The 27759-nt window shown below is 48.1% G+C and overlaps 1 long non-coding RNA gene across 1 annotated transcript; it reads left to right on the top strand.

Annotated features, from left to right (window-relative positions):
• Window positions 1-5927: 5927 nt before the first annotated feature.
• Window positions 5928-25646, top strand: LOC141096982 (uncharacterized). Its single transcript, XR_012233821.1, has 3 exons — window positions 5928-6319; window positions 24729-24811; window positions 25013-25646. It is a non-coding gene; the product is annotated as an uncharacterized lncRNA (long non-coding RNA).
• Window positions 25647-27759: the final 2113 nt, after the last annotated feature.

The raw sequence follows: 27759 nt of genomic DNA, 5'->3' as shown, positions 1-27759 counted from the left end.
AAGGATGAGTTGGCCGGGCGTGACCTCCCAACCACCCTGGAAGATCTCATCTCTCTGGCTACTCGTATTGACCTGCGTTTTCAGGAATGCGCTAGAGAGTCAGCCAGGGAGAAGAGGCCCTTTAGATTATACCAAGCTCCCATTCCGCGCGCTGTTGCTCTCTCTAGTAACTCTGCTCCCGAGCCTATGCAGGTGGATCGCATCAAGCTGTCCGAACAACGGCGCAAGGAGAGGATGACTAAGGGACTCTGTTTATATTGTGGAGGGGCCAATCACTTCGTACGCACTTGTCCTGAGAGACCGGGAAACGCATCCGCCTAGGCCAGGTAGGAGAGGGCCCCCTAGGTGATCAGACCCCCTCTCTTCCACTTACTCTTTCAGCTCTGCTTATTACAGGTCGGGGGCGTGGCTCCGTGGAGGCGTATGTGGACTCGGGCGCAGCAGGCAACTTCATCCGCCAGGAAGAGGTTGACAAACTCCAGATTCCCGTGGTCGTCTTAAGTAATCCCCGAGCAATCACCTCCGTCGATGGAAAACCTCTGCCTGGGCTCATCACCACGGTTACCACTGAAGTAAAACTACAAATTGGCGCACTTCACTCCGAGAAGATTGCCTTTTATGTCCTGCCTCAACTATCCCACGCCATTCTCTTGGGACTACCTTGGCTTAGGCGGCATGAGCCAGTTGTCGACTGGCGTTCCGGGGAGATCTTGCGCTGGGGGCACACCTGCCATGCAAGCTCTTTGTGTACCCTTGCTCGTTCCCATTCTCAGCCTAGGCCAACGGATCTCCCGGGCCTTCCTGTTCCATACCACGCCTACGCTGATGTTTTCTGCAAGAAGGAAGCGGACTCCCTGCCCCCGCACCGGTCCTATGACTGCCCTATCGACCTGATTCCCGGAGCTGTTCCTCCCAGAGGTAGAACGTACCCTCTTTCTCCTGCCGAGACCTCTGCCATGACGGAATATATTCATGAAAACCTGTCCAAGGGGTTTATCCGGAAGTCCTCCTCTCCTGCGGGCGCAGGTTTTTTCTTCGTCCGGAAGAAAGACGGATCACTGCGGCCTTGTATCGATTACCGGGGCCTAAACAATATCACCGTTAAAAATCGATACCCCCTTCCGTTGATTCCGGAGCTCTTTGACCGGCTGAGAGGAGCTCGGATCTTCACGAAGTTAGATCTGCGGGGAGCCTACAATTTGGTCCGGATCCGTGCTGGGGATGAGTGGAAAACGGCCTTCAATACCCGTGACGGGCATTATGAATACTTAGTCATGCCATTCGGCCTTTGCAATGCCCCAGCTGTGTTTCAAGAATTTATCAACGAGGTGTTCCGGGATCTACTCTATTCCTGTGTGGTCGTCTATCTAGACGACATTCTCGTTTTCTCGCCCGATCTGTCCTCCCATCGCAAGAGCGTACGCTTGGTCTTGCATCGCCTTCGAGAGGACCAACTCTACGCCAAGATTGAGAAATGCCTTTTTGAGCAGACGTCACTGCCCTTCTTGGGATATATCGTCACCGATTCCGGTCTGAAGATGGATCCCGAAAAACTCAGTGCGGTACTCAAGTGGCCCCGTCCAGTGGGGATAAAGGCCATCCAGCGGTTCCTTGGGTTCGCAAATTATTACCATCAATTCGTGCCTCATTTTTCTACGGTTACCAAACCCATCACGGCCTTGACCCGTAAGGGAACGAAGCCCAACAGCTGGTCCCCCGAAGCTGAAAACGCCTTCCTGGCTCTGAAACATTCTTTTGCATCAGCACCCATTTTGCATCGGCCTGTGACCAGCAGGCCCTTCGTCCTAGAGGTGGATGCCTCCTCCACTGGAGCGGGGGCGGTCCTGTCCCAGCAGGCTTCATCCGGATGGCTGGCCCCTTGCGGCTTCTTTTCTAAAGCCTTTTCGCCTGCGGAGTGCAACTACTCCATTGGAGACCGAGAATTACTTGCCATTAAGATGGCCTTGGCTGAATGGCGGTATTTACTCGAGGGGGCTGTACATCCCTTCACCATCCTCACGGACCACAAGAACCTGACTTACCTGCAGTCTGCCCAAAGACTCAATGCCCGGCAAGCCAGGTGGGCCCTGTATTTCTCCCGCTTTGACTTTCAACTTCACTTTCGACCTGGTAATAGGAACATCAAGGCCGATGCCCTTTCCAGGTCGTTACAGTCATCGGAGAGGGATGAAGTCCCATCCTATATTATCGAGCCTACTAAGATGATCACCGTGGCCCCTGTGAATTTTTCTATTCCTCCGCCTGGTAAAACTTTCGTCCCTCAAGGCAGACGCACAGAGGTGTTGCGCTGGGGGCATTCCGCCAAGGTTGCTGGACACGTTGGGACTAAGAAGACTCTCTTGCTGCTTTCCCGGTATTACTGGTGGCCCACGCTTCGCCAGGATGTGATGGACTATGTAGCCTCGTGCACAATCTGTGCCCAGAACAAGGTGGCTAGGACTTTGCCCGCCGGTCTTCTTCACCCATTGCCAGTTCCAGAGGCCCCCTGGCAGCAGATCGCCATGGATTTTGTGACTGATTTACCCCGCTCAGCTGGATGTACCACCATCTTAGTCGTAGCAGATCGTTTTTCCAAGATGGCCCACTTCGTTCCCTTACCGGGACTGCCGTCCGCCCCGAAGTTGGCCGAGATCTTCATCCACCAGATCTTCAGGCTGCATGGTCTTCCTCAGCGGATTGTGTCGGATCGGGGGATCCAGTTCACCTCCCGCTTCTGGAGGGCTCTCTGCCGGCTTATTGGTACATCTCTCAACTTCTCCTCCGCATACCATCCTCAGACCAACGGGCAAGTGGAGCAAATTAATCAGGTGTTAACCACCTTCCTACGTCACTTCTCCAACGCCCATCAGGACAATTGGGTCGCGCTCCTACCTTGGGCTGAATTCTCGCACAATAACCATCCCAGCGAATCTACCGCCAAGTCACCATTCTTTGTGGTAACCGGTCAAAACCCAGGTATTCCGTTACCTTTTTCCACGTCTACGGGAGTGCCCACAGCTGATTCTCTCGCAAAGGAATTCTCGCAGATTTGGAGAGAGACCAAGGAAGCGCTCAAGGGTGCCAACAACCGAATCAAGAAACATGCAGACAAAAGACGAAAGGACGTGCCTCCGTTCCATCCAGGTGACAAAGTCTGGCTTTCAACTCGACATATCCGTCTGAGAGTTCCCTCTTACAAGTTGAGTCCTCGGTACATTGGGCCGTTTGAAGTGATTGGACGCATTAATGAAGTGGCTTATAAACTGAGGTTGCCTGCTTTGCTCCGGGTTCCCAACGCTTTCCATGTCTCGCTCTTGAAACCCGTAGTCCTGAATCGGTTCCAACCAGTTTCCATAGTCCCTCCTTCACCTGTTATCTCGGACAACGTCTTTGAGGTCAAGGACATCTTGGCTATGAAAAGAGTCAGGGGTAAGACCCTTTTTCTTATCGATTGGGAGGGTTTTGGTCCCGAGGAAAGGTCCTGGGAGCCTCGAGAAAATATCAACGCTCCCCGGATTCTGAAAAATTTTTTGGCCAATCTCAGTAGGGGAGGACGTAAGGAGAGGGGTACTGTGACATCGGCGGCTATGCCCGCCGATGCCCCTCCAGCGGCAGCGCGCGCCGCAGCGTCCCCTTACCTGCGCGCCCCCGTCCAGGCGCGCGCCCGTCGCACGTTCGCCCTCACTGCGGCTCCTGGCACCCGCCCCCTGCCACGCGCACGCCCCCTCCCGCTCTCCCTCTCCAGCGGTGGGCGGCGCTGAGGGGCTGGACTGGTGGACGCACTTCCGGGGGTTAGTATATTTCAGGCGTCCCCGCTGTTAGGAGGACGCCTGATGATTGTGTAGCTTCTGCACCCTCTGGCCACTACAGTACTCCTGTAGTTCTTCCGTCCTCTGCCTTGTTCTCCTCCAGGGCCACCAGGCTCTGCCTCCCTGCCGTCCTCGGCCTCGTCTCCCTCGCCCTCCCCAGTCTGTCCAGGCGCTGCTTCCTTGCTATCCTCTGTGCCCCTCTCCTCTGTCTCCAGTCAGCCCTGGCCTGTCCTCTTGCCATTCCCCGTATTGTGTTTTCCTCTGTGCCTCCGGTCTCTGCTCGTATCTCAGCCCTCCGTCTTCCGAGCCCCCTTGTGTCCGTGGAGCCGTCCCTCTTGGTTCCGGCTGTCGCGCCTTCGTCCTCTGTGGTCCTGCCCCAAACGATCCCTGTATAGGGGTCGGTCTTCACCTGGCGTGCTCGGCCCAGGGGCTCCGGATCCGCGATCCAGAGGGTCCACTCTCTGACGTAGTTTTACCTAAAACATTACACCTAGCCCTAACCCTAGCCCTAATGGAAAAATGGAAATAAATACATTTTTTTAATTTTATTATTTTTCCCTAACTAAGGGGGTGATAACGGGGGTGTGATTTACTATTTATGGCGGTTTTTATGTTTGGCGGCTGTTGCACGCTAAAAGACGCTTTTTATTGTAAAAATAGTTTTTGCATCACCACATATTGAGAGCTATAATTTTTCCGTATATTGACCCACCGAGTCATGTGAGGTCTTATTTTTTGCGGGACGAGTTGACGTTTTTATTGGTACCATTTTCGGGCACGTGACATTTTTTGATCGCTTTTTATTCCGATTTTTGGGACAAAAATGAACGCAGAATGAACGCAGAATGAACAAAAACCAGCGTTTCATGAATTTCTTTTGGGGGAGTGCGTTTACACCGTTCCGCGTGCGGTAAAATTGATAAAGCGGTTTTATTCTTCGGGTCAGTACAGTTACAGCGATACCTCATTTAGGTCTTTTTTTATGTTTTGTCGGTTTTATGCAATGAAAACTATTTTATATAAAAAATAATTATTTTTGCATCGCTTTATTCTGCGAGCTATAACTTTTTTATTTTTTCGCTGATGATGCTGTGTGGCAGCTCGTTTTTTGCGGGACAAGATGACGTTTTCAGCGGTACCATGGATATTTATATGCGTCTTTTTAATCGCGCGTTATTACACTTTTTGTTTGGCGGTATGATTATAAATCATTATTTTTTGCTTCGTTTTTTTATTTTTATTTTTTAAGGGGTTCGCTAAAGGGGTTAACTAATGGGACAGTTTTATAGGGTGGGTCGTTACGGACGCGGCGATACCTAATATGTGTACTTTTATTGTTTTTTTTTTATTTCCAAAAAATTGATTTATTTGGGGGAATATTTTTTTTTTTCTAATTTATTTGGCGATTTTTTTTTCATTATTTTAACACTTTTTTTAATTTTTTTTTTTACTTTATTAAATAGTCCCAGGTGGGACATCACTGTCCTGTGACAGATCGCTGATCTGTCACATCACAGATCGCTGTGACAGAGCAGCGATCTGTCACAGGCAGTGCCGAAGGCTTCCTCATGCCTGCGCTTTGCAGGCACTGAGGAAGCCAGCTTCCTGCAGGCCCCCGAAGGCCCCCGTTGCCATCTTGGATTCGGGGGGCTGCAGGAAAGGAGCCCCCCGCAGCAGCGCTGCACATTGCGCTGCCGTGGGGGGCTCAGGGAAGCACGGAGGGAGCCCCCTCCCTGCCGATGCTTCCCTTTAACCCCTGGTACACCGCGATCGTGTTTGATCGCGGTGTGCAAGGGGTTAACGTGTCGGGGGCGGTCCGTGACCGCCCCTGACACATTGTGCCGGGTGTCAGCTGTGATAATTAGCTGACACCCGGCCGCGATCAGCGGCGCTCACCACGTGGGCACCGCTGATCGCGGTAGGCGTACTATCCCGTCCATGGGCATAGGGGCCCGGGTCCCATGGATGGGATAGTACGTCTGATGTCAGGAAGGGGTTAAAGGAAATTTTGCACAGCCACAAGTCATGACCTACACCTTCAACCAGCCTTATTTTAAGTCCCCCTTTTTTTTCCAATTTTTTCTCCCATTTATTTGGCCACTAAATTCATCATTTTTTCACTACTGCAACACTACAGTTTTCCCTTCTGATCGTTAGGGATGTTACTGTTTAAGAACGCTAGGGCTTCCCTTTTTTACATACTTTTTTTTTTTTCTCTCTCCCTATGCAAAGGTTCAGATTAATCCCATTCACTCAGCTCCTCCCAGTCCTCCCATATGTCACACTCTCCTCCATTGTCATTGGAGCGCAGCAGCTCCTATACACAAGACACGGGGCTCTGCATGATTGACACAGTGAGCCGGACACTTCCTGTTCACCACTTCCTGTGAGCGTGGACGCTGTCCCGCCTCCACATTATTTAGGATTGCTGGCATGGGCACACGTGGCCAGCTGACGAGCGGGGGAATACCGCGTCCCACCTGTGTATGCCACCGCCATATCTAAACAAGGTATGCTTTTACAGCAGAGTCCCTTTTCTACTTAATTACAGGGCTTGGTAGAGGCTTTTTTATTGCTGAGCATACATGTTTTTTTTCCTTTTGTGCCTCAGCTTCATATGGACCCATTTACCTCCTGGACTATACAGCACTAGTTTCAAACAGATTAAGCGTCGATGATACCTCCAAGGAGATTTATACATTTCTCTATGTATGGTTATATATTCCTTTTTGCAAGGTATAAAATCTGACTATTTCCACTCATTTTTACTCATCCTTGTAAGATAAAAATAAACTTTTGCACAGTTTTTTCAATTTTTTTTTTTTTCATTCTGTTTTTTATTTTTCATTTCCCAGGCATTTAAATCAGTATATCCACTCATAATAATAGGAGATACCATTTAGATCAACATGACATTCTGAAGTAGGTATGACCACAACATTCACCTATTGATATCACCATCAGTAGATATTTCACCACCATAACCATTCACCTGATTCACCATAGATCTCCATAGGTTCTCCTCTCTCAATATTGTGATATATATTTCTCTGTATACAATGCGGATACCACTATATGATTATATCACCTGTGATTTACATCAAGATTATTAATCAATATGTTTGTACAACATTGTATATTTTTATGAGGACCCATTATGATTTTCTTCTGTATATATTTTGTACCTTTATATAGCAGACTGAGGAAGGCCGATAATAGGCCGAAACGTTATCTAATTTGCAAAGGACTATTCAGTTGAGTGCCAAGTTACTTTAAGTTACTGTTGCAAAGAGAATGCACCTGGATTCACCGCTTGGAGTCCATGTCGCCAAATGGCCTTAATGAGAGTCTATCCTATGCTTGTTTTTTTATAGGCATCAGTGTTTCCTTTGGGCAATGTCATGCTAGACCAGATATTTCCCATGGCTATGGGATGCACAAATTATTGTGCGATATTTCTATATGGATAAGATTATTTGTTATCAATTTATGCCTTTAATATTAATAATGTCTTAACCGCCCCCTTCCCTTTTCCTCCCTCCCCTTTTTTAATTTTATAAGGACAGGAGCATATTGGTGCACACATCAATATCTAAAATGTAATGCTATATGTGGTATATGCAATATTTTCTGGCGTGGCTCGCCTTTGTGTGCAGCTCCTTGATAGGGAGGATAAATTTATCTCTAAGGGTTAATGAACATGACGTCCACGTAGTGCTCTTATTGGGCATGCGCAGTGTCAGAGGTGCAGGAATTGTATGCGCTGTCATGACGGCGCATGATGTGTACCACACTGGGCACTTCTTGTCCTGCCCGGCTCCTTGTACTGAGCATGCGTCACCAAAGCAGGACGGGTTAATGGACATAATGTCCACGTAGTGCTCTTATTGGGCATGCGCAGTGTCAGAGGGGCAGGAGTTGTATGCGTTGTCATGACGGCGCATGATGTTTACCACACTGGGCACTTCCTGTCCTGCGCTGCCCGGCTCCTCGCACTGAGCATGCGTCACCAAAGCAGGAAGCATTGGCGCCTCCCCTGGAACGCACGCCCACCTATCGCGGCGTTGCCTTTGACACGCACGCCGGATTATCGCAGCGCTGGGAGTGACATCAGCTGTCATGCAGGTGCGCTGATGGTGGAACGCACGCCGGACGTTAGGGCAATGGCGGCATTATCCCTCTGAATTACTCATTATGAGATTGAATGACGGGCTAACTGGCCACTCATGAGGGACTTGCTTTGGTTGATAGAGCACAAATTGGTGTGTATGAGGTCTGTTTTAAAGCTATTGTCTTGAGTCTATTGTGACATCTAGCCTAAGAGATCTCTATGGTATGTAGGAAGTGGGCATTATCAATTGGCTAAAGCGTCTATTTATATGGGGTGTTTGGTCATTTTTCCACACTGCATCTAACTATCCAACTCCTGATGATCCTGTTAGGAGAAACGCATTGAGGTTTTGCCTATCCATCATCAAAATCTGAATACCCCTCTATTTGTTATCAACAAATTGTATATATTGTTGCATTATGGATCATTTGCATGGTTTTGCCTTTCAAAAATATTGTTTTGTTACCCTAATGTTCCATCAATAGTCACAATAGGGCAATTTTAGGGTAAGCCGTCGTGGAGCGGGGGCGCCATTCCGCTGACCAGTAGGGTGCCAACCTCCGCTGACAGGAAGGTGTTTACATACAGGGAACAGATAGTTAGGTACTCCAACCTGCACATGTCACTTTAATGTCTCGTCTTTTTTGCACTATTTTTGCACTTCTTTTTATAGTTGCCTACCATACTACCTAATGGCAACTCCTATACACTCCTTTTCTGAATAATTGAGTGACTATATGTGGCACTTATTCAGGGTTATCTAGGAGGTTTAGGGTACAGCCGCCGCGGAACAGGGGCGCCAATCTCGACAATGTTTAGGGTGCCAACCTCCGTTGTTAGGCAGTTTGTGATATCAGGTCTCCATTGTAGGGTGTAGTAGGTGACACGGTTGTTTGTTATTAGTGTGTGGTTGTGTTGTCTTATATTTAGACTTTATTAAAGGTTAGCTTTTAATCTATATCTACAATTGCTGTAAGGGTCCTTGTCATATATAAAACAGGGTCTTCCTATCAAGATAGGAGATATGATGGCTTATAGACCCTCCCCTTTGTCCCTGAATGAGGCCATGTCACTGGTAGTGCGTTTGGACAGACGTCTTAGGGTACTGTTACACCTAGCGATGCACCAGCGATCCCGAGTAGCGATATGACGCAGTCAGGATCGCTGGTGCATCGCTAGGTGGTCGCTAGTGAGCTGCCACTCAGGCAGATCTCACCAGCGACACCGCAGGGGACGGGGATCGCTACTTACCTGTCAGACGTGGCGATCCTGCGTCCTCCCGCCCGCGTCCACGCGTCGCTCGTCGTCACAGCAGGAAGCGCCACAGGAAGTGACCGACGAGGAATGGTCCAGCAGCTTCTTGCGCGATCAGCGATAACCAGCGGGGGAGCCGGTCGGAGGTAAGTATCACATGTAGCGATATCGCTAGCAATATCGCTGTAACGTCACAAAATCTGTGACTTTACAGCGATATTGCTAGCAAAATCGCAGTGTGTAACGGGGGCTTTAGGCACAATAAAACTTTTGAGGGTGTTTTAGTGACTTCTCCCTCTCATCCTTTTGAAGCAGGAGAACCGATGCAAAATGGGGCCTGCGGAGAGTACCAGGAGGGAATGAAACTTGAAACACCTGCTTATTTCTGTCTGTACTGCGATCGAATGGGTCATGTCATGTTTTAGTTTTTCCAGATACAATAATGAATTTCTTAAAGCTAAAGAGAGACAGAAAGAAACAAATCATTAATATGTAAAGACACTGGTTCTAAAGGTTTGAGGTTTTCTCATGCATACTACTAATTGTATTTTACAAGTGTCTTTGTTTACCAAATGTGGAGTTAGTTACATCTGCATTTGTTGACTCAGGTTCTGCCTTACATCTCATTGACAGTGATTTTGCTATTGAGTGTTGGGTACACAGTTTCAACCTCTTGTCATCCTGATCAAGTATCCGCAATTGATCATTTTTCCTTTACCCAAAGTCATGTTACTTCTAAGGTTAAGAATGTGTGCATAAGAGCGGGTGTGCTACTGTTACACAGAATCTACTGTATTTTTCAGACTATAAGACGCACCTAGATTTTAGAGGAGGAATAGAAAAAAATTGAAGCAAAAAATGTGGTCCATTCTGTACTAATTCTAACAGACTGGGTGGTGGAACCACTGTGCCAAAGCCCAAGGAAGACCTGAAGGGAGTGACTAGTAGCCTCACCCAATTCGACCACAGACATGCAGCAGCTAACGACACCGCAGTGCATGGAGAGACGAGGGATGTGGTACTCCAGGACGGACCTTGGGTAAATGGCGGCTGACCCCTAGGAGCGGATAGCTGGAATGGCCCGGGGGAATGACCAACAGATGCAGGCAGGTAGAGAAGGTGACAGGAACCGCAGGTGCAAACAGGACAGTCTGACAGAGAGATGAGCATTGGCGGGTGCAGCTGGCTCAGCTGCCATTGAGGAGAGCACTGGCGGGTGCAGCTAGCTCTGCTGCTATTGAGGTGAGCACTGGCTGGTAAAGCTGGCTTTGGAACCATTGAAGGAAGCACTGGCGGGTGCAGCAGACTGAGATGCTAGTACAGGGACCTGAGAACTGTCAAGCGTGTAAGGAACAAACTCACAACATTGTACCGGCACCTCCTATTGGCTGGGGACACTTTAGAGGAATGCGCGCAGCCCCATTAAGAAAGAGGAAGTGTGCACACACTCTAAGCACATTGCCTGGAGACCTGCTAGGAGTGTATGCACCCTGGGCAGCAGCAGTCCCGGAAGAAGCAGGACGGGAGCCTTGGCGAGGAATACGCTGATGTCTCTGCAAGGAGAGAGGGCTGCAAGCAGAGATGCGGGCGATAGAGTACCCTCCTTATGCCTGCTCTTTTGTAAGCCTGTCAGAAATTTCTCCAGGAGGAGAAATTTTTTTTTTTTGTTGTATTTTTGCATTCTGTGCAAGCCGGGGTGTGGCCTCCCTCTCCTGAGCTGGAACTTGTATTTAAAGGCTTCCCCTGATTAGCGTCCACTGGTTGGGACCCGGTTCTTTTGTCTGCCCTTATTCACATGGGTCGCCCTCCCAGGGCTATGGGGTACTCGGTACCGGGCCGGTCTCTCAGTGGGGAATGTCACAGCAGCGGTGACCCGGTCCGTGGCCCTGGATGCCCATGTAAAAGGGATTAAGTGAGGGAATAAAGTTTGAGTGAATGATTTGTGACGCCACCTGTGGTGTTCAGCAATGAAGATGTTAAGCCGACGCTGCGGACTGATCCCCTGGGACAGATGGTGTGGTGCAGCTATGATGTTGTGGCCCTCCACAGGTATGGCAGTAATCCCAGGGCAGTGAGGATAGGTGTTGAGGAAGAGGGTGCAGTGCCTGGCACAGGGATGAAGCAGTGCTGACGGGGTTGCAGGAAGAAGGCAAGGACACAACAGGGTGCAGTTTCATTACCCTTACTTTGCTTGGCAAATGCAGTCCAGGGTCCAGATTACAGATGGCACAGGAGCTGGCTTGCCTGGAAGCAACTTAGGAATCTCTCTAAGCAGAAGGGTTATGTAGTCTCCTTCCTAGTGCTTATTTTTAGGTACTTGCAGTACTGTGTTACACTGAAGCTCCACTTGCTTATTCTCTTTAGAACTCCCTTGTATGGCAGACAGCTGTAGCCTTCCTCTTCTGACTCACACGTCGCTGTTGTGCCTTCAAGTCTTATGTGGGAATAGAGCATTTACAGCTTCCTATTCCTCCGGTTTCTGTTGCTGGACCATCAGTGTCCATACAGCCTTGGAGACCGGGCTCCATATCATGCGCTATAGCTGGGAATGAGCCTGAACTCTCTGCTCAATCTCCCAGCTCTTCTCCTCCACGTCCACACACGTTGCCCTCCTCACACGAACTCACTAATTTTCCCTTCCTGGCCCCCAGAGAGCAGCTCTTCCCCCAGTTTTGGGTTCAGAGCTCCCTCTGCTTGCCTGGAGTGGGAGCTGTTGTATGTTGTATTTAACTGCCAGAGAGATCCTTTATTCCTTGCAAGCATGACATCACACTCCCTAGGAGGAAGGCAATGCCATTGTTGGGGGGCCATACTCCTGGGGGTGCCACATTCCCCCCTAGTGCAATTCAGTACTCCCGGACTGAAGAGAAAACATGTAAACATATAAACAATTATAAATATAACAAGATTTACAAAAAAAAGAAAAATACAAAAACCAAAGCTCAAAAATAGTCCTGATGACGGTTAGTCCAAGCGTCAATGTCCATGGTCCAATTCTTGAGCAAGTTGGTAAACTATTTACAAGTAGAGTTTTGACCACACATAGTCCTGTGGTCCAACTGTCCTTTGAAACAAAAGAAAATATCCAAAAAGTCTTACAGAGTCTCTGTAAGCCCAAAACTTGAAACGTTGCATATTTACAGATTAACATTTACAAAACTTATCTATATGCGGAACCTTAGGGGTGGAATACCTTGGGTACTACGGACAGACCTACGTAGCACTGGTGTGGGTAAACTAGGTAGTAACCGTCTGTGAACTCTAAGGCTAAGTTCACACGTACCGGAACTCTCGCGGAAATTACTGCGAGAATTCCGGAATTCCATTCCGCGGGAAAATCGCATTTTAAATTCCTGCGATTTTTCCCGTGGAAAAACTAGCATTTTGCAAGCGTAATTAGCTTGCAAAATGCTAGCGTTTTCCAAGCGATCTGTAGCATCGCTTGGAGAACTGATTGACAGGTTGGTCACACTCGTCAAACACAGTGTTTGACGAGTGTGACCAACTTTTTACTATTGAGGATGCCTATGCAGCATCAGTAGTAAAAGATAAAATGTAAAAAAAAAATAAAAAATGGTGTTTATTCTTGCCTTCCGACGTCCCGCGCAGCCTTCCCAGTAATCCTTTGCAAAAATGCCGGCGATGGCGTCCGTTCTTGCGGGATCGCGACGTCTCACGGTAATTCGCGATGACGTCGCGCGAATTACCGCGAGACTTCGCTATCCCGTGAGAACAGACGCCATCGCAGGCATTTTCGCAAAGGATTACTGGGAACGGGAGCGTGGAGAGAGGCGGGAAGGCTGCGTGGGACGTCGGAAGGTGAGAATAACAATATTTTTTATTTTAAATTCTATTTTTTACAGGGATATGGTACCAAAAAACCCGGAGGACAGTCTCCTCTCCTCCGGACCGTGGGTACCATCCGCAATTGTTCTGCTTACTTTTCGCATGGTGGGCACAGCCACATGCGGGAAGTAAGCGGAACAATGCATTCCTATGGGTGCGGGATCGCCGCGATTCCGCAAAATTAATGAGCATGCTGCGTTTTTTTACCTCGAAGCGATTCCGCCGCGGTAAAAACCGCAGCATTAGCACAGCATTGCGGAATCCCATAGGAATGCATGGGATGCTTATTCACGTTTTCGCAGCAAAATCGCGCGGCTAAAACCGCCGTGGAAACGCAAAACAAACGCCACGTGTGAACTCAGCCTTAGACTCACTGTGGGCATGACAGATTCACCACTGGCAGGGCAAAGGTTCTCTGGCTCCACTGCTGGTGTAACATCCGCTGCCTGAACTTCCTGATTTTCAGAGTTGTCTTGAGTCTCTGCTACTTCAGTTGCAGTAGGCTGGGGAAAGATTAGGACAGGAACTACACTCTTGTCCAGTTTGCAGGAAATTCTCCAAGTACAGTGCTGACCTTTTCTACTTCTATGGGTTGAAGGTGGTTTTGTTCTTCCATCCTTTCCTTTAGCTGGTCAGGGCACAGTTCCAGATGATCTCTCAACACTGCTGATGAGGTTTCTCCTCCATCCTTGCTGATAAGGCACACTTTGGTGTTGTCGAAGTTTGATGGTAAGACGGTGTAGGGTTCAGCTTCCCATTGGTCATCCAATTTATGCATCCTTCTTTTTCTCTTTAGGACTTGTTCTCCTGGTGACAAGGGAACTGCAGGTGCATGTTGATTGTAGTTCTTTTCTTGTTTTTGTCTCGCCTGAGCTAGACTCTTTTCTACGCACTCTTGTACTCTATGGTACTGTTGCTGACGCTCTGTATCCCAATCAGCATCTGGTGATGTTACCTCAGGTGTCAGGACTCCCATATCCAAATCAATAGGCAGCTTGCCAGGCCTCGCTCTCATTAGGTAGGCTGGAGTGCAGTTGGTGGAATTCACAGGAATGTGACTGTAGAGGTCGACCAGATCTGGCAACTTCTCTGGCCACAGATTCCTTTCTTCCAAAGTCAAGGTCTTCAGTAGATCGATCACCACTTGATTCATCCTTTCACACATGCCATTGGTCTGTGGATGGTACAGTGTTGTCCTGACCTTCTTGCAACCGTACAAGTTACAGAATTCCTGGAACACTTCTGCCTCAAAGGCTGGACCTTGATCTGTAAGCACTCACTCGGGATATCCGTGTGGTCGACAAAAGTGCTGTTGGAATGCTCTGGCTGCTGTCCTGGCTGTTTGATCCTTGACAGGCACGACTACAAGTAATCTCGAGTAGTGGTCAACGATGGTAAGAGCATAAAGGTAGCCTGAACGGCTTGGAACCAGCTTCACATGGTCCAGGGCGACCAACTCAAGTGGTTGTTTGGTTATTTTTGGCTGCAAAGGAGCTTGATGACTGTTACGGTCCTTCCTGCGCAGGTTGCATTGTCCACACTCCCGGCACCAATTTTCAATGGCCTTCCTCATACCAGCCCAGTAGAATCTCTCCCGGAGCAAGGCCTCCAACTTCTTCCATCCGAAGCGTCCAGCTCCATTGTGGTATGCTTCCAAGACCATTGACGCCTCCCTCTTTGGGACTACTACTTGCCAGACCAACTCATGAGTGCGGGCATTGATACTCCTCCGGCACAGCTTTCTCTCATAGATGAACAGCCGGCCTCTCTCCTTCCACAACTGCTGTGTTTTTTCAGGAGCATCTGGACCTGGGCGTGAGTCATCTTGTGACAGTAGCTCCTTTACCAGGCAGACTTCGGGGTCGCTATCCTGGGTTTCTACCCAGTCATGTTGAGGCAAAGGATTTAGGGTGGCCTCTTTCATGATAGACCGTCTGTTTCTCACTCCTTGGGCACATTGGGCCACCATTGGCCGGTGGAAGGCAGATAACTCTATTTCTTCGAGTGCCTCAGGGTCTTCTCCTGCATCTGGCAGATTGGGCATTCTGGACAGCGCATCAGCATTGGCATTCTTGTGATCTGCTCGGTACTTGATGGTAAATTCATAGTTAGACAGCCGGGCCATCCATCGCTGCTCCAGTGCACCTAGTTTGGCAGTTTCCAAGTGAGTCAATGGGTTGTTGTCTGTGAAGTTGGTAAACTTGGCTGAAGCTAGGTAATGCTTGAATCGTTCAGTCACAGCCCAGACTATGGTGAGGAACTCCAGTTTGAAGGAACTGTAGTTGTCAGGGTTCCTTTCTGTGGGACGAAGCTTCCTGCTGGCATAGGAGATCACTCTTTCTTTGCCATTCTGTACCTGTGACAGTACTGCTCCCAGTCCCACGTTGCTGGCATCAGGATACAGAACAAATGGTTGGTCATAATTTGGGTAGGCCAGAACTTCATCTCCTGTGAGAGCCATCTTCAGTCGAGTGAAGGACCTCTCCAGTTCCTCATTCCATTCAAATGTAGGACTCTTCTTTCTGGCTTTCTTGGGCTGGCCCACCAGAAGATTTTGCATAGGCGTGGCTATTTCAGTGAAGCCTTTGATGAACCTTTGGTAGTAGCCTACCAACCCAAGGAATTGATGTACTTCATGGAGGTTGCTGGGCTTCTGCCAGTCCCGGATGACAGTGACTTTGTCAGGATCTGGTGCCACGCCTTCTGCACTCACTACATGACCGAGGTACTGTACCTTGGGCTTCAGGAGGTGGCATTTGGAAGGCTTCACTTTCAGGCCAAAGTTGGACAAGGCTTCAAACACCTCAGCCAGGTGCTTCAGATGGTCTTCATAAGTCTTGGAGAAAACAATGACATCAAGGTATAACAGAACTGTCTCGAAGTTCTTGTGTCAAAGACAGAATTCCATTAGCCGTTGAAATGTCTCTGGAGCCGTGCAGAGCCCGAACGGCATGTAGTTGAACTCGCAGAGACCCATTGGGGTAGTGAACGCTGTTTTCTCCTTGTCTGCCTCTGACACAGGAACCTGCCAATACCCACTAGTGAGATTTAAGGTGGAAAAATAGCAGTTTTAAGTGCAGCTAATGACTCCTCAATTCTGGGTAATGGGAAGGCATCCTTATGTGTAATGCTGTTAATTTTTCTGTAATTAACACACATTCTCATGGTACCATCTTTCTTTTTCACAAAGACTATTGGGGCTGCCCAGGGGCTACAACTGTCTCTGATCACCCCAGCCTCCTTCATTTCCCGCAACATACTTTTGGCACATTAATATTGTGTTGGGGGTATAGGCCGGTACCTTTCTTTAATGGGTGGATGATTTCCAGTGGGGATATGGTGTTGAACCCCTCTTGCCTTCCCAAAGTCTAGAGGGTGTTTATTGAATACCCGCTCATACTCCTGAGTCACTCGGTAAACCCCACTCTTTTGGTATGAAGGGGTGGAGTCAGTTCCCACCTGCAGCTGCTGACACCACTCCTCCAGCTGCTTTACAGAGCCATTTGTTGTGAGTTCATTTTCCCCTTCACTACTGAGGCCCGAGGAACTCCCTCTTCTGGTGAAGAAAGGTAGTGAGCCTGATTGTCAAACACCTGGGGCTGGTGATGATGACTGGCTGAGTGGAGTTAATGACTGGATATAAGGCTGCCGACGCCCTTCTGGCCTGCGGGTGATTTCTCTGTGGACTTCTAGGAAACCAGTCTGATTCCTGCTCATCTAAAGCTAAGATTTTTGCTTTGCCTTTTTGCATTAGTGTTTTGTTTTCCTTGCTTTTCTGGATTATGCCATTCCCTGCTGGGGTGAGTTGAATCTCCTTTTGCCTGTTGCTCTGTCTTCAGAATATTCCTGAGTACTGACATAGCCTTTTTTGAAGCCTAGCGTCTTCAGGGCCTTTTTTACTGTCAGTTGTTGGCTCTTATTTTCATAGGGTTTTTCATGGATTGCAGACAGCAGCCTTCCTGTCCTTTCCTATCTAAGCTAGCTGGGGCCCCATCTTTGCTCAGTCTATCTTTCTGTCTGTGTTTTGTTCTTTCTTGTTGCTTCACCGTCATTATGTGGGGTGCTGCCTTTTGCTTTGGGGTCTGCTCTGGGGCAGTTTAGATTTCCCTTTCTGTCTTTAGGCTATGTAGTCCTCCGGCTGTGATCGAGGGGCCTAGGGCATCGTAGGAGCTCCCCACGGCTACTGCTAGTTGTGTTGATAGGTTCAGGGGTCTGCAATCCGATAGCTGCCAACTTCTCTGGTTTTCTGGACTTAGCTAGCATTTCTATTTTTGCCTCCTACGGTGACTCAATCATAACAGCCATTGTCCTCCACCTGGTCGGAAGAGACCAAGGGCTCTGCTGCCCGTATTGCATGGTTACTGACAGTAAGCAGCTTAGCAACTGTGGCATACCGAGGTATTGTGGCTTCCTCCACCCAACAATTCAAGAGGTGTACAGGTATTCTCCCTCTGCGGACATCAACTACCCCTCTGGCTGTCAGGACAGTGGGCCGGCTATCAGAGTACACTGGCTCTACCAATGCTTGGTAATCTTTTCCTCTAAGGCCTATGACTGCCCGACACCAAATTAACATTTCTCATCTGGGGGGTATCGCAATGGGGAAAGGATCACTCACTCTGACGCTGCCAATTTCTCCGCCAGAGAGTTCTACCTGCTGTCTTTGCATCAGGGCCTTGATCTCCTTCTACAGGACTCGTTGTTCACTGGAACCAGTCTCGGCTACCTGTTGCAACAAAACAATAACCTCAGCAAGACAATTTTCAATCACATTAGTACCAAGGGTCATCATTGGGTTACATTCTCGTCGATCAATGTCTACAACTATCAGAACTTGAGATTTTAACTCTACTCACCCCACTTTAATAGTAATCTCTTTACATCTTACTTGCGGCAAAGACTGACCATTGCTGGCAACTACTGTGAGTTCATCACTTGGGCCGCGAGTAAGTTCAGAGTCAGCCCAATACCTGTTATGAATGAGTCACCGAGGAGGCAAAACAAAAACAAGCTGAGCCCCAGAAAACCAGAGAGGTTGGTAACTAAGTGGATTGCAGACCCCTGATCCTATCCACACAACTAGCAGTAGCCGTGGAGCGTACCTACGATGATCCTAGACGCCTCGTCACAGCCGGAGAACTAAATAAGCCTAAAGCAAGAAAAGGGGAAATCTAAACTGCCCCAGAGCAGACCCTAAAGCAATAGACAGCCCCCAAACATGTATTGTCGGTGAGACAAGATGAAAACACAAACACAGATAGAAAGATAGGCTGAGCAAACGATGGGTCCCACACTAACTAGAAAGGACAGGAAAGGAAAGATGCTGTCTGCAATCTCGCACAAAACCCTGCCAAAAAATGTCCAACACTTTCTGATAACAAAAACCCCGAAGTTGCTAGACTTCAATTCCCTATATCAGCACTCTAGTATATTCTGAAGACAGAGCAAAAAGAGACCAATCTGATCAGGGACTAAAAGCAAACTGGCATAAACAGAGACATAAGAATGGAAATTCAGCACAGCCAAAGCAGGGGCTGGCTGACCACAAAAACTGAGTAAACCAGACCAAATCTCATGTGAAAAAATAGCAGAGCACACTTAGCTTGAGAAGGCAGGAACAGAACTGGAAACCAGAACCTCAGGGCAGGAAAAAATCACCAGCAGAAAATTAGGGAGTCGGCAGTCTTAAATCCAGTCAGAGACTCCTGATGTCCAGTCACAGTCCTCCTCCTCAGGTGGCAGGTCTCTGCCATTTAGATCAGCTTCATTACCTGCTGTCACCACCAGAGGGAGCCCGGAAGGAGAACTCATGACTCCTCTGTCAACACAGCCAGCTCCACCACCCTCACCAGAAGCCAGAGGTAAACCAGAAAATGAATTCACAACAAATACTGCTTGTAAAGGATATATGGCATAGTTGTCACCTGAGAGCCAGTGTCCAGCAAAGCGTTCATGGGGATGCCGTCAATCACCACTGGGAGGACCGGTCACCCTCCAACATGCTTGGCTCGCCAGTTCTTTGGACCTTGTGGTCCTACTCCTGGGGGTTGGCCCTCTGCCCCGGGGGTTGCTCGTTTAAATAACAGAACCTTGCAATGTGGCCTGCCTTGTGGCAGTGACGACAGATGGGACGTCCGTCCAGGTCATAGCGATTGTTCTCTCCTTCGGTGTGGCAGGATCCTCGTCTTCCGTAGCCATGGGACATCCTCTGGACTGGAGGCCAGCTGGATCTTCTCCTTTGACACCTGCAGGGACTGCACAGTTTTGGCAAGTGCAGACATATTTTTGGTCATCTCTTGGACCTGAAGACGCAGTTCGGCAGAAGGGTCTTTGTCCAGAATCTGTGCATCAGCCTCCACTGGGCTGAGAGGGAAAGATGCTGCTTCTTGATGGTATGTGATCGCTGGGTGTCTAGGGGGTGCTGGACAGCTGACATTTGGTTCATGCAGCACTCGAATAGCCCTGTCTTTGAAGTCTGCAAAGTCTAGGTCAGGGTTTTGTAGGGCTATGATGCGCAGCTGTGCTCTGTGGGTACTGGATAGGAGGCCCTCAATAAATTGCTCCTTTAGCAGTCTGTCTCCATCTTTCTCACTGTCAGGATCAATCTACTTTATGGCTCGCAGCGCCTCCTGCAGGTTAAGAGCATAGTCCAGTATACTGTCCTGCGCCCTCTGCTTACACCCAAAGAATCTCATCTTTATTTCAGCTGCAGGGCAGGTGTCAAAGGTGCTTCTTAGCTTAGCCAGAATCTTTTTAACAGTCTCTTTATCAGTGTCCTGCCAGGCTTTTACTTCACTTTGCACTGCACCAGTTAGCTGTCCAATAAGGATGTTCATTTTCTGGCTTTCAGACAGAGGATACACCTCAAACAAGCTGCACAGTCTCTCTTTAAATTCACTCAAGGTATATGACTCCCCTGAGTACTGCGGTAGCCAGGCCGCTCCCGGTATATAGGGCATGGACAGCGGCATGATGGGGACCACTGCGGTGGGTGCTGATTCTTGCGGTGCTGTGGAGGCAGCGCTGGCTGCTGGATTCTGCGGTGCCATTGGAGCCGCAGCTGCGCTGGGCCCTGCAGCTTGCGGCACTGTGGGGTTTGCAGTGGCGTCCACCGCTGCGTCTGCTCTTGCTTCAGACATTCTCTTCCCCCCCTAGTTAACGTTTGGCCAATCCCTGGGTTGCGCTGGCTTACCGTCTGCAGCTCTGCAGGCTGGATGATCAGGGGATGCCGGGACTGCAGGCCTCTGCTTCTCACTTCTCGCGCTGGCCTCTTCCCGTGCGGCACTTCCCTTTTTTGCGCTTTTCGGCTGGCTCCGCCCACGACGGCCCGCCCCTTTTGCTTCCCGCGCGCGCCAAGCGGCTGGGTAATGGCGGCATTTGCACAAATAGTCTATGGCACACAACAGTCTCTGGCACACAGGACCCGGGGACACCGGGCTCCGTAAATCCTGTTTGTGACGCCAAAATGGGTCGCCCTCCCAGGGCTGTGGGGTACTCGGTACCGGGCCGGTCTCTCAGTGGGGAATGTCACAGCAGCGGTGACCCGGTCCATGGCCCTGGGCGCCCATGTAAAAGGGATTAAGTGAGGGAATAAAGTTTATGAGTGAATGATTCGTGACGACACCTGTGGTGTTCGGCAATGAAGATGTTAAGCCGACGCTGCGGACTGATCCCCTGGGACAGATGGTGTGGTGCAGCCATGATGTGGCCCTCCACAGGTAGGGCAGTAATCCCAGGGCAGTGAGGATAGGTGTTGAGGAAGAGGGTGCAGTGCCTGGCACAGGGATGAAGCGGTGCTGACGTGGTTGCAGGAAGAAGGCAAGGACACAACAGGATGCAGTTTCTTTACCTTTACTTTGCTTGGCAAATGCAGTCCAGGGTCTTGATTACAGATGGCACAGGAGCTGGCTAGCCTGGAAGCAACTTAGGAATCTCTATGCAGATGGGTTGTGTAGTCTCCTTCTTAGCGCTTATTTTTAGGTGCTTTTAGTACTGTGTTACACTGAAGTTCCACTTGCTTATTCTCTTTAGAACTCCTTAAACCAAGCTCAATTTTTGTGTTTTTTTTTTTTCTTGTGTTTTTGCATTCTGTGCAAGCCAGGATGTGGCCTCCCTCTCCTGAGCTGGAAATTGTATTTAACGCCTTTATGACCTTAGACATATTATTCCATCCATGTGCCCTGGGACTTAATGCCCATGGACGGAATAGTACGTCATAGGCGATCAGCCGCACTCACGGGGGGAGCGCGGCTGATCGTGGCCGGGTGTCAGCTGCAATGTGCCAGGAGCGGACATGGACAGTGGTTTACCCCCACATATGGGGTATCAGCGTACTCAGGAAAAATTGCACATTAACTTTTTGGGTCCTATTTCCATTGGGAAAATAAAAATTGGGGGTGAAAAGAATTTTTGTGGCAAAAATATGATTTTTTTTTTTTTTAATTTTATGGCTGTATGTTATAAACTTCTTTGAAGCACTTGGGGGTTCAAAGTTTTCACCACACATCTAGATAAGTTCCTTGGGGGGTCTAGTTTCCATAATGGGGTAACTTTGGGGGGGTTTCCACTGTTTAGGCACATCAGGGGCTCTCCAAACACGACATGGTGTCCGATCTCAATTCCAGCCAATTTTGCGTTGAAAAAGTCAAACGGCGCTCCTTCCTTTCCGTGCTCTGCCATGCGCAGAAACAGTTTTTCCACCCACATATGGGGTATCAGCGTACTCAGGACGAATTGCACAATAACTTTTGGGGTCTAATTTCTCCTGTTACTCTTGGTAAAATAAAAAAAATTGGACCTGAAGTAATTTTTTTTGTGAAAAAAAGTTAAATGTTCATTTTTTTTTTTTTTTAAACATTCAAAAAATTCCTGTGAAGCACCTGGATGGTTAATAAACTTATTGAATGTGGTTTTGAGCACCTTGAGGCGTGCAGTTTTTAGAATGTTGTCACTTTTGGGTATTTTCTATCATATAGACCCTTCAAAGTGACTTCAAATGTGATGTGGTCCCTAAAAAAAAAAAAAAAAAAAAAAAAAAAAGGTTGTAAAAATGAGAAATCGCTGGTCAACTTTTAACTTATAACTTCCTAACAAAAAAAATTTGGTTCCAAAATTGTGCTGATGTCAACATGTGGGAGATGTTACTTATTAAGTATTTTGTGTGCCATAGCTCTGTGATTTAAGGGCATGAAAACTCAAATTTGGAAAATTGCAAAATTTTTGCCAAATTTCCATTTTTTTTCACAAATAAATGCAAGTTATAGCAAAGAAATTTTACCACTAACATGAAGTACAATATGTCATGAGAAAACGATGTCCGAATCACCAGGATCCATGGAAGCGTTCCAGAGTTATTACCTCCATAAAGGGACAGTGGTCAGAATTGTCAAAATTGGCCTGGTCATTAACGTGCAAACCACCCTTGGGGGTTAAGGGGTTAAAGGCTTGTCTGCCCTTATTCACACATTGACATCAACTTTGACACATGATAAGGTTTTTAATATTAGACAGTGTAGGACCACCACCATCACAGAGTCACCTTGTCAACGGTGGGATGGCTTTTATGCTATATTTGATCAAATAAAGTATTACTAAGAACCCTGAATTATATGAATGCACTTTTGCTTTTTATTTATTTAATTACAGCAAGGTTTTTTCTTCTGTCTTTTGTAGGTTTTGTATGCTTTATGGCCAATGTAAACATGCGTTTATGTGCTGCATGTACAGTGGGGAAAAAAAGTATTTAGTCAGTCAGCAATAGTGCAAGTTCCACCACTTAAAGATGAGAGGCGTCTGTAATTTACATCATAGGTAGACCTCAAATATGGGAGACAAACTGAGAAAAAAAAATCCAGAAAATCACATTGTCTGTTTTTTTTTCATTTTATTTGCATATTATGGTGGAAAATAAGTATTTGGTCAGAAACAAGCAATCAAGATTTCTGGCTCTCACAGACCTGTAACTTCTTCTTTAAGAGTCTCCTCTTTCCTCCACTCATTACCTGTAGTAATGGCACCTGTTTAAACTTGTTATCAGTATAAAAAGACACCTGTGCACACCCTCAAACAGTCTGACTCCAAACTCCACTATGGTGAAGACCAAAGAGCTGTCAAAGGACACCAGAAACAAAATTGTAGCCCTGCACCAGGCTGGGAAGACTGAATCTGCAATAGCCAACCAGCTTGGAGTGAAGAAATCAACTGTGGGAGCAATAATTAGAAAATGGAAGACATACAAGACCACTGATAATCTCCCTCGATCTGGTGCTCCACGTAAAATCCCACCCCGTGGGGTCAGAATGATCACAAGAACGGTGAGCAAAAATCCCAGAACCACGCGGGGGGACCTAGTGAATGAACTGCAGAGAGCTGGGACCAATGTAACAAGGCCTACCATAAGTAACACACTACGCCACCATGGACTCAGATCCTGCAGTGCCAGACGTGTCCCACTGCTTAAGCCTGTACATGTCCGGGCCCGTCTGAAGTTTGCTAGAGAGCATTTGGATGATCCAGAGGAGTTTTGGGAGAATGTCCTATGGTCTGATGAAACCAAACTGGAACTGTTTGGTAGAAACACAACTTGTCGTGTTTGGAGGAAAAAGAATACTGAGTTGCATCCATCAAACACCATACCTACTGTAAAGCAAGGTGGTGGAAACATCATGCTTTGGGGCTGTTTCTCTGCAAAGGGGCCAGAACGACTGATCCGGGTACATGAAAGAATGAATGGGGCCATGTATCGTGAGATTTTGAGTGCAAACCTCCTTCCATCAGCAAGGGCATTGAAGATGAAACGTGGCTGGGTCTTTCAACATGACAATGATCCAAAGCACACCGCCAGGGCAACGAAGGAGTGGCTTCGTAAGAAGCATTTCAAGGTCCTGGAGTGGCCTAGCCAGTCTCCAGATCTCAACCCTATAGAAAACCTTTGGAGGGAGTTGAAAGTCCGTGTTGCCAAGCGAAAAGCCAAAAACATCACTGCTCTAGAGGAGATCTGCATGGAGGAATGGGCCAACATACCAACAACAGTGTGTGGCAACCTTGTGAAGACTTACAGAAAACGTTTGACCTCTGTCATTGCCAACAAAGGATATATCACAAAATATTGAGATGAAATTTTGTTTCTGACCAAATACTTATTTTCCACCATAATATGCAAATAAAATGAAAACAAAACAGACAATGTGATTTTCTGGATTTTTTTTTTCTCAGTTTGTCTCCCATAGTTGAGGTCTACCTATGATGTAAATTACAGATGCCTCTCATCTTTTTAAGTGGTGGAACTTGCACTATTGCTGACTGACTAAATACTTTTTTTCCCCACTGTATACCAACTTAAACCAAGCTCAGTTTTTTTTTTTTTTTTGTGTGTGGTATTTTTGCATTCTGTGCAAGCCGGGGTGTGGCCTCACTCTCCTGAGCTGGAAATTGTATTTAAAGGCTTCCCCTGACTGGTGTCCACTGGTAGGGACCCGGTCCTTGTCTGCCCTTATTCACACACTGACATCAACTTTGACAAATGATAAGGTTTTTAATACTAGACAGTGTAGGACCGCCCCGATCAGTCACCTTGTCGACGGTGGGACGACTTTTATGCTATTTTTGATCAAATACAGTATTACTAAGAACTCTGAATTATTTAAATGCACTTTTGCTTTTTATGTATTTAATTACAGCAGGGTTTTTTTTTATTTTTTCTTGTGTAGGTTTTGTATACTGGATTAATTCGTTTCAACACCTCGAAGGGACCAATAAAGCAAGGACCCAATTTATAGGATGATAACATCAGGTGGATATTCTTAGATGATAGCCAGACCTTATCTCCAGGATGAAACAGAGGTGCAGTCTGGGAAGAAAAATGCAAGATAAATTGGTGATAATAGTTTGCAAACCCGAGAAACCGATGGATAGCCTTTAGACCTTATCTCCAGGATGAAACAGAGGTGAATGCAAATGTCTCTTATCCGTATTTCTTTTCATCCGTTCCTAGGATTTTACTAAAGACTCTTTGGTGTCCTCCGAGATCTTGGAAAAGTTCCTGATGAGGGAATCGCCAGCTGGAATATCTGAGGTGACAGCCACAGGGAATGACACTTTGGGGTGTTGACCGTAGACCACAAAAAGCGGAGATTTGGCCGAAGATTCGCTCACGTGGTTATTGTAAGAGAATCCTGCATCTGAGCCGGAAGCTCTCTTCATACGTGAGAAACTATGCCATCCTTGAGAAAGAGTGCTTGGCTATAAAATGGGCTGTAGATACCCTGAGATACTACCTGCTAGGCAGCAGGTTTAGGGTGTGCACACACTGCGGATTGTCCTGCGTAATTTTCCACGCGGATTTGTGTAAATCCGCAGGTCAAAAGACCTGTGGTTTAGCTGCAGATTTTCTGCGGTTTAGCCTGCGGGTTTCCCCTGCAGTTTGACACCTGCCATGGAGCAGGTGCCAAACCGCAGCAGAATCCGCACAAAGAATTGACATGCTGCGGTTTTGAAACCGCAGCAAATCCGCGTGGAAAATTCTGCACAGAGTGCACTGCGGATTTCTTTTTCCATTGATTATAATGGTACTGTACACCAAATGGTACAGGACCAAAACCGCTGCAGATCCGCAGCAGAATCCGCAGCGTGTGCACACACCCGTAAGCTGGTATGTGACCATGCCCCTCTGAGGTGGTTGAGGGAAAAGTAGGGTAAAAATGCTTGGGTAACTAGGAGGTTTTTAGGCCTACAAGATTTCATGTTTCATTTCAAGCATAGGCCAGGAAAGTTGCACGGGAATGCAGATGCCCTGTCCAGACTCCCCTGCTTAGCGAGTAAAGGTGCCAAAACCACCGGCTTTGGGCAGAGGAGAGTGGATATATGACAAAGTTACTGGTAATGTAATAGAGGGGATATAAGTGTTGCTGCGCTTAATGGCGCCAGTGATATGAAACCGCAGTATTTTCCTCCAGCATACTACGTGAGTTTAACTACCACACTGTGCATCCACAAACCATTCCAGTAAAATCTACACTCCAATGTGGTCCATTTTCTCCTGTTAGCCCTTTTGAAAATTAAACTGTTGAGCTAAAACAGCATTTTATTGGAAAAATGTATTATACAATTCCATGAATCGCCTATGGATTTAAATTCCTAGATGGGTGTAGTTTCCAAAATGGTGTCACCTTTATCTTCATCTTCACCCTTATGGAATACAATTTTTTTTTGTGGACATATAGATTTGAATGGGTGAGTTTCATCTGGCACACAGAAGAAACCTGTTCATGGAACTATTTTTTTTTTCACAGGCAGATTTGGTTTGTGAAAAAAAAGACTTATCTGAACAAGCTTATTGACAATCATTGTTCGTAGTGCTGATATCCGTTTTTTCACTGGCAACAATCAGACTAAAAATTCAGTAATGTGATCTTAAGGGCCTGTCACACTAAGCGATATCGCTAGCAATATCGCTATAATGTCACTGGTTTTTGTGACGTTATAGCGATACTTACCTCCGACCGCTCCCCCGCTGGTTATCGCTGATCGCGCGAGAACGTCCTGGACCGTTTCTCGTCGTCAGCTTCCTGCTGGGCTTCTTGCTGTGGAGACGAGCGACGCGTGGACGCGGGCGGGAGGACGCAGGATCGCCTCGTCTGACAGGTAAGTAACGACCCCCCCGACCCCTGCAATGTCGCTGGTGAGATCTGCCTGTGTGGCAGCTCACTAGCGACCACTTAGCGATGCACCAGCGTTCCTGACCGCGCCATATCGCTGGTCGGGATCGCTGGTGCATCGCTAAGTGTCTAATTGTCAGATAAAACATTCCAACCAAACCTCGGAGTGGTGGAAGAAAACTAACCCTGTGCTCTTGTGGGGAGGAGGACCCCCATACAGTGATTGGGCTAGAACCAGGGGGACCGCCATCAGGGTTGTTGAAGAAACCACATCAGGGGGATTACAAAGGGAGACATGCGACTGAAGTTGTCAGGGCAACAGGGGGCGGGGCGAGGGTAAAAGGAGCAGGGGACGCGCTGAGGTGGCAGTTGGAAGAGAGCCTGACAGGAGAGAGAGAGCCGTGTGGCAGGGGGAGGACTGTGGCAACTGACGGTGTGGGGAAGAGAGACAGGCAGGAGACTGTCAAAGGAAAATTTGAGACTGTCCGAAGAGCGGCGCATAAGAGACTCTTCCCGGGAGTCCCTCCCCGGATACATACAGATAAATTGATGCCCGCTGATTCCCTCCGTGCTGTGACAGGACCGGGATCTCAGGCAACCGCTGCGACGAGACAGCAATCCGGTATAGTGGCCAGGACACTGCCCCCCTGTCTTCTCCCACAGCTGCGACCCCGTCATTACCGACATCAGGGGACGCCACCTCGCTATAGGCGGCCGCAGAGCCCCTGTCCCGCTTACTGAGGGGACACTGAGCAGAGTTTGTTAAGATTTTATGTTTTTGGACTGCGTCATGACCTGGCTGGGGGACGAGCGCCTTTAAACGGACGCCTGGGAGATTTATCCCCCCGAACAGTTTCTTCAGGGCCTATTGCGCCCCACCATTCCAGCTTCTTCAGGGCCCATTGCGCCCCACCGTTCAGTTTCTTCAGGGCCTGTTGCGCCCCATCGTACTGGTTTCTTCAGGGCCCGTTGCGCCCCACCGACCAGTTTCTTCAGGGCCTGTTGCGCCCCACCGTCCAGTCTCTTCAGGGCCTGCTGCGCCCCATCGTTCCGGTTCCTTCAGGGCCTGCTGCGCCCCACCGTT

Source organism: Dendrobates tinctorius, unplaced genomic scaffold (assembly GCF_039654945.1).
Source record: "Dendrobates tinctorius isolate UK_male_01 unplaced genomic scaffold, ASM3965494v1 ptg000082l, whole genome shotgun sequence".
Lineage (NCBI taxonomy): Eukaryota > Metazoa > Chordata > Amphibia > Anura > Dendrobatidae > Dendrobates > Dendrobates tinctorius.
The sequence above is the reverse complement of the archived record's forward strand: the minus strand, read 5'-3'. Positions and strand labels throughout refer to the sequence as shown.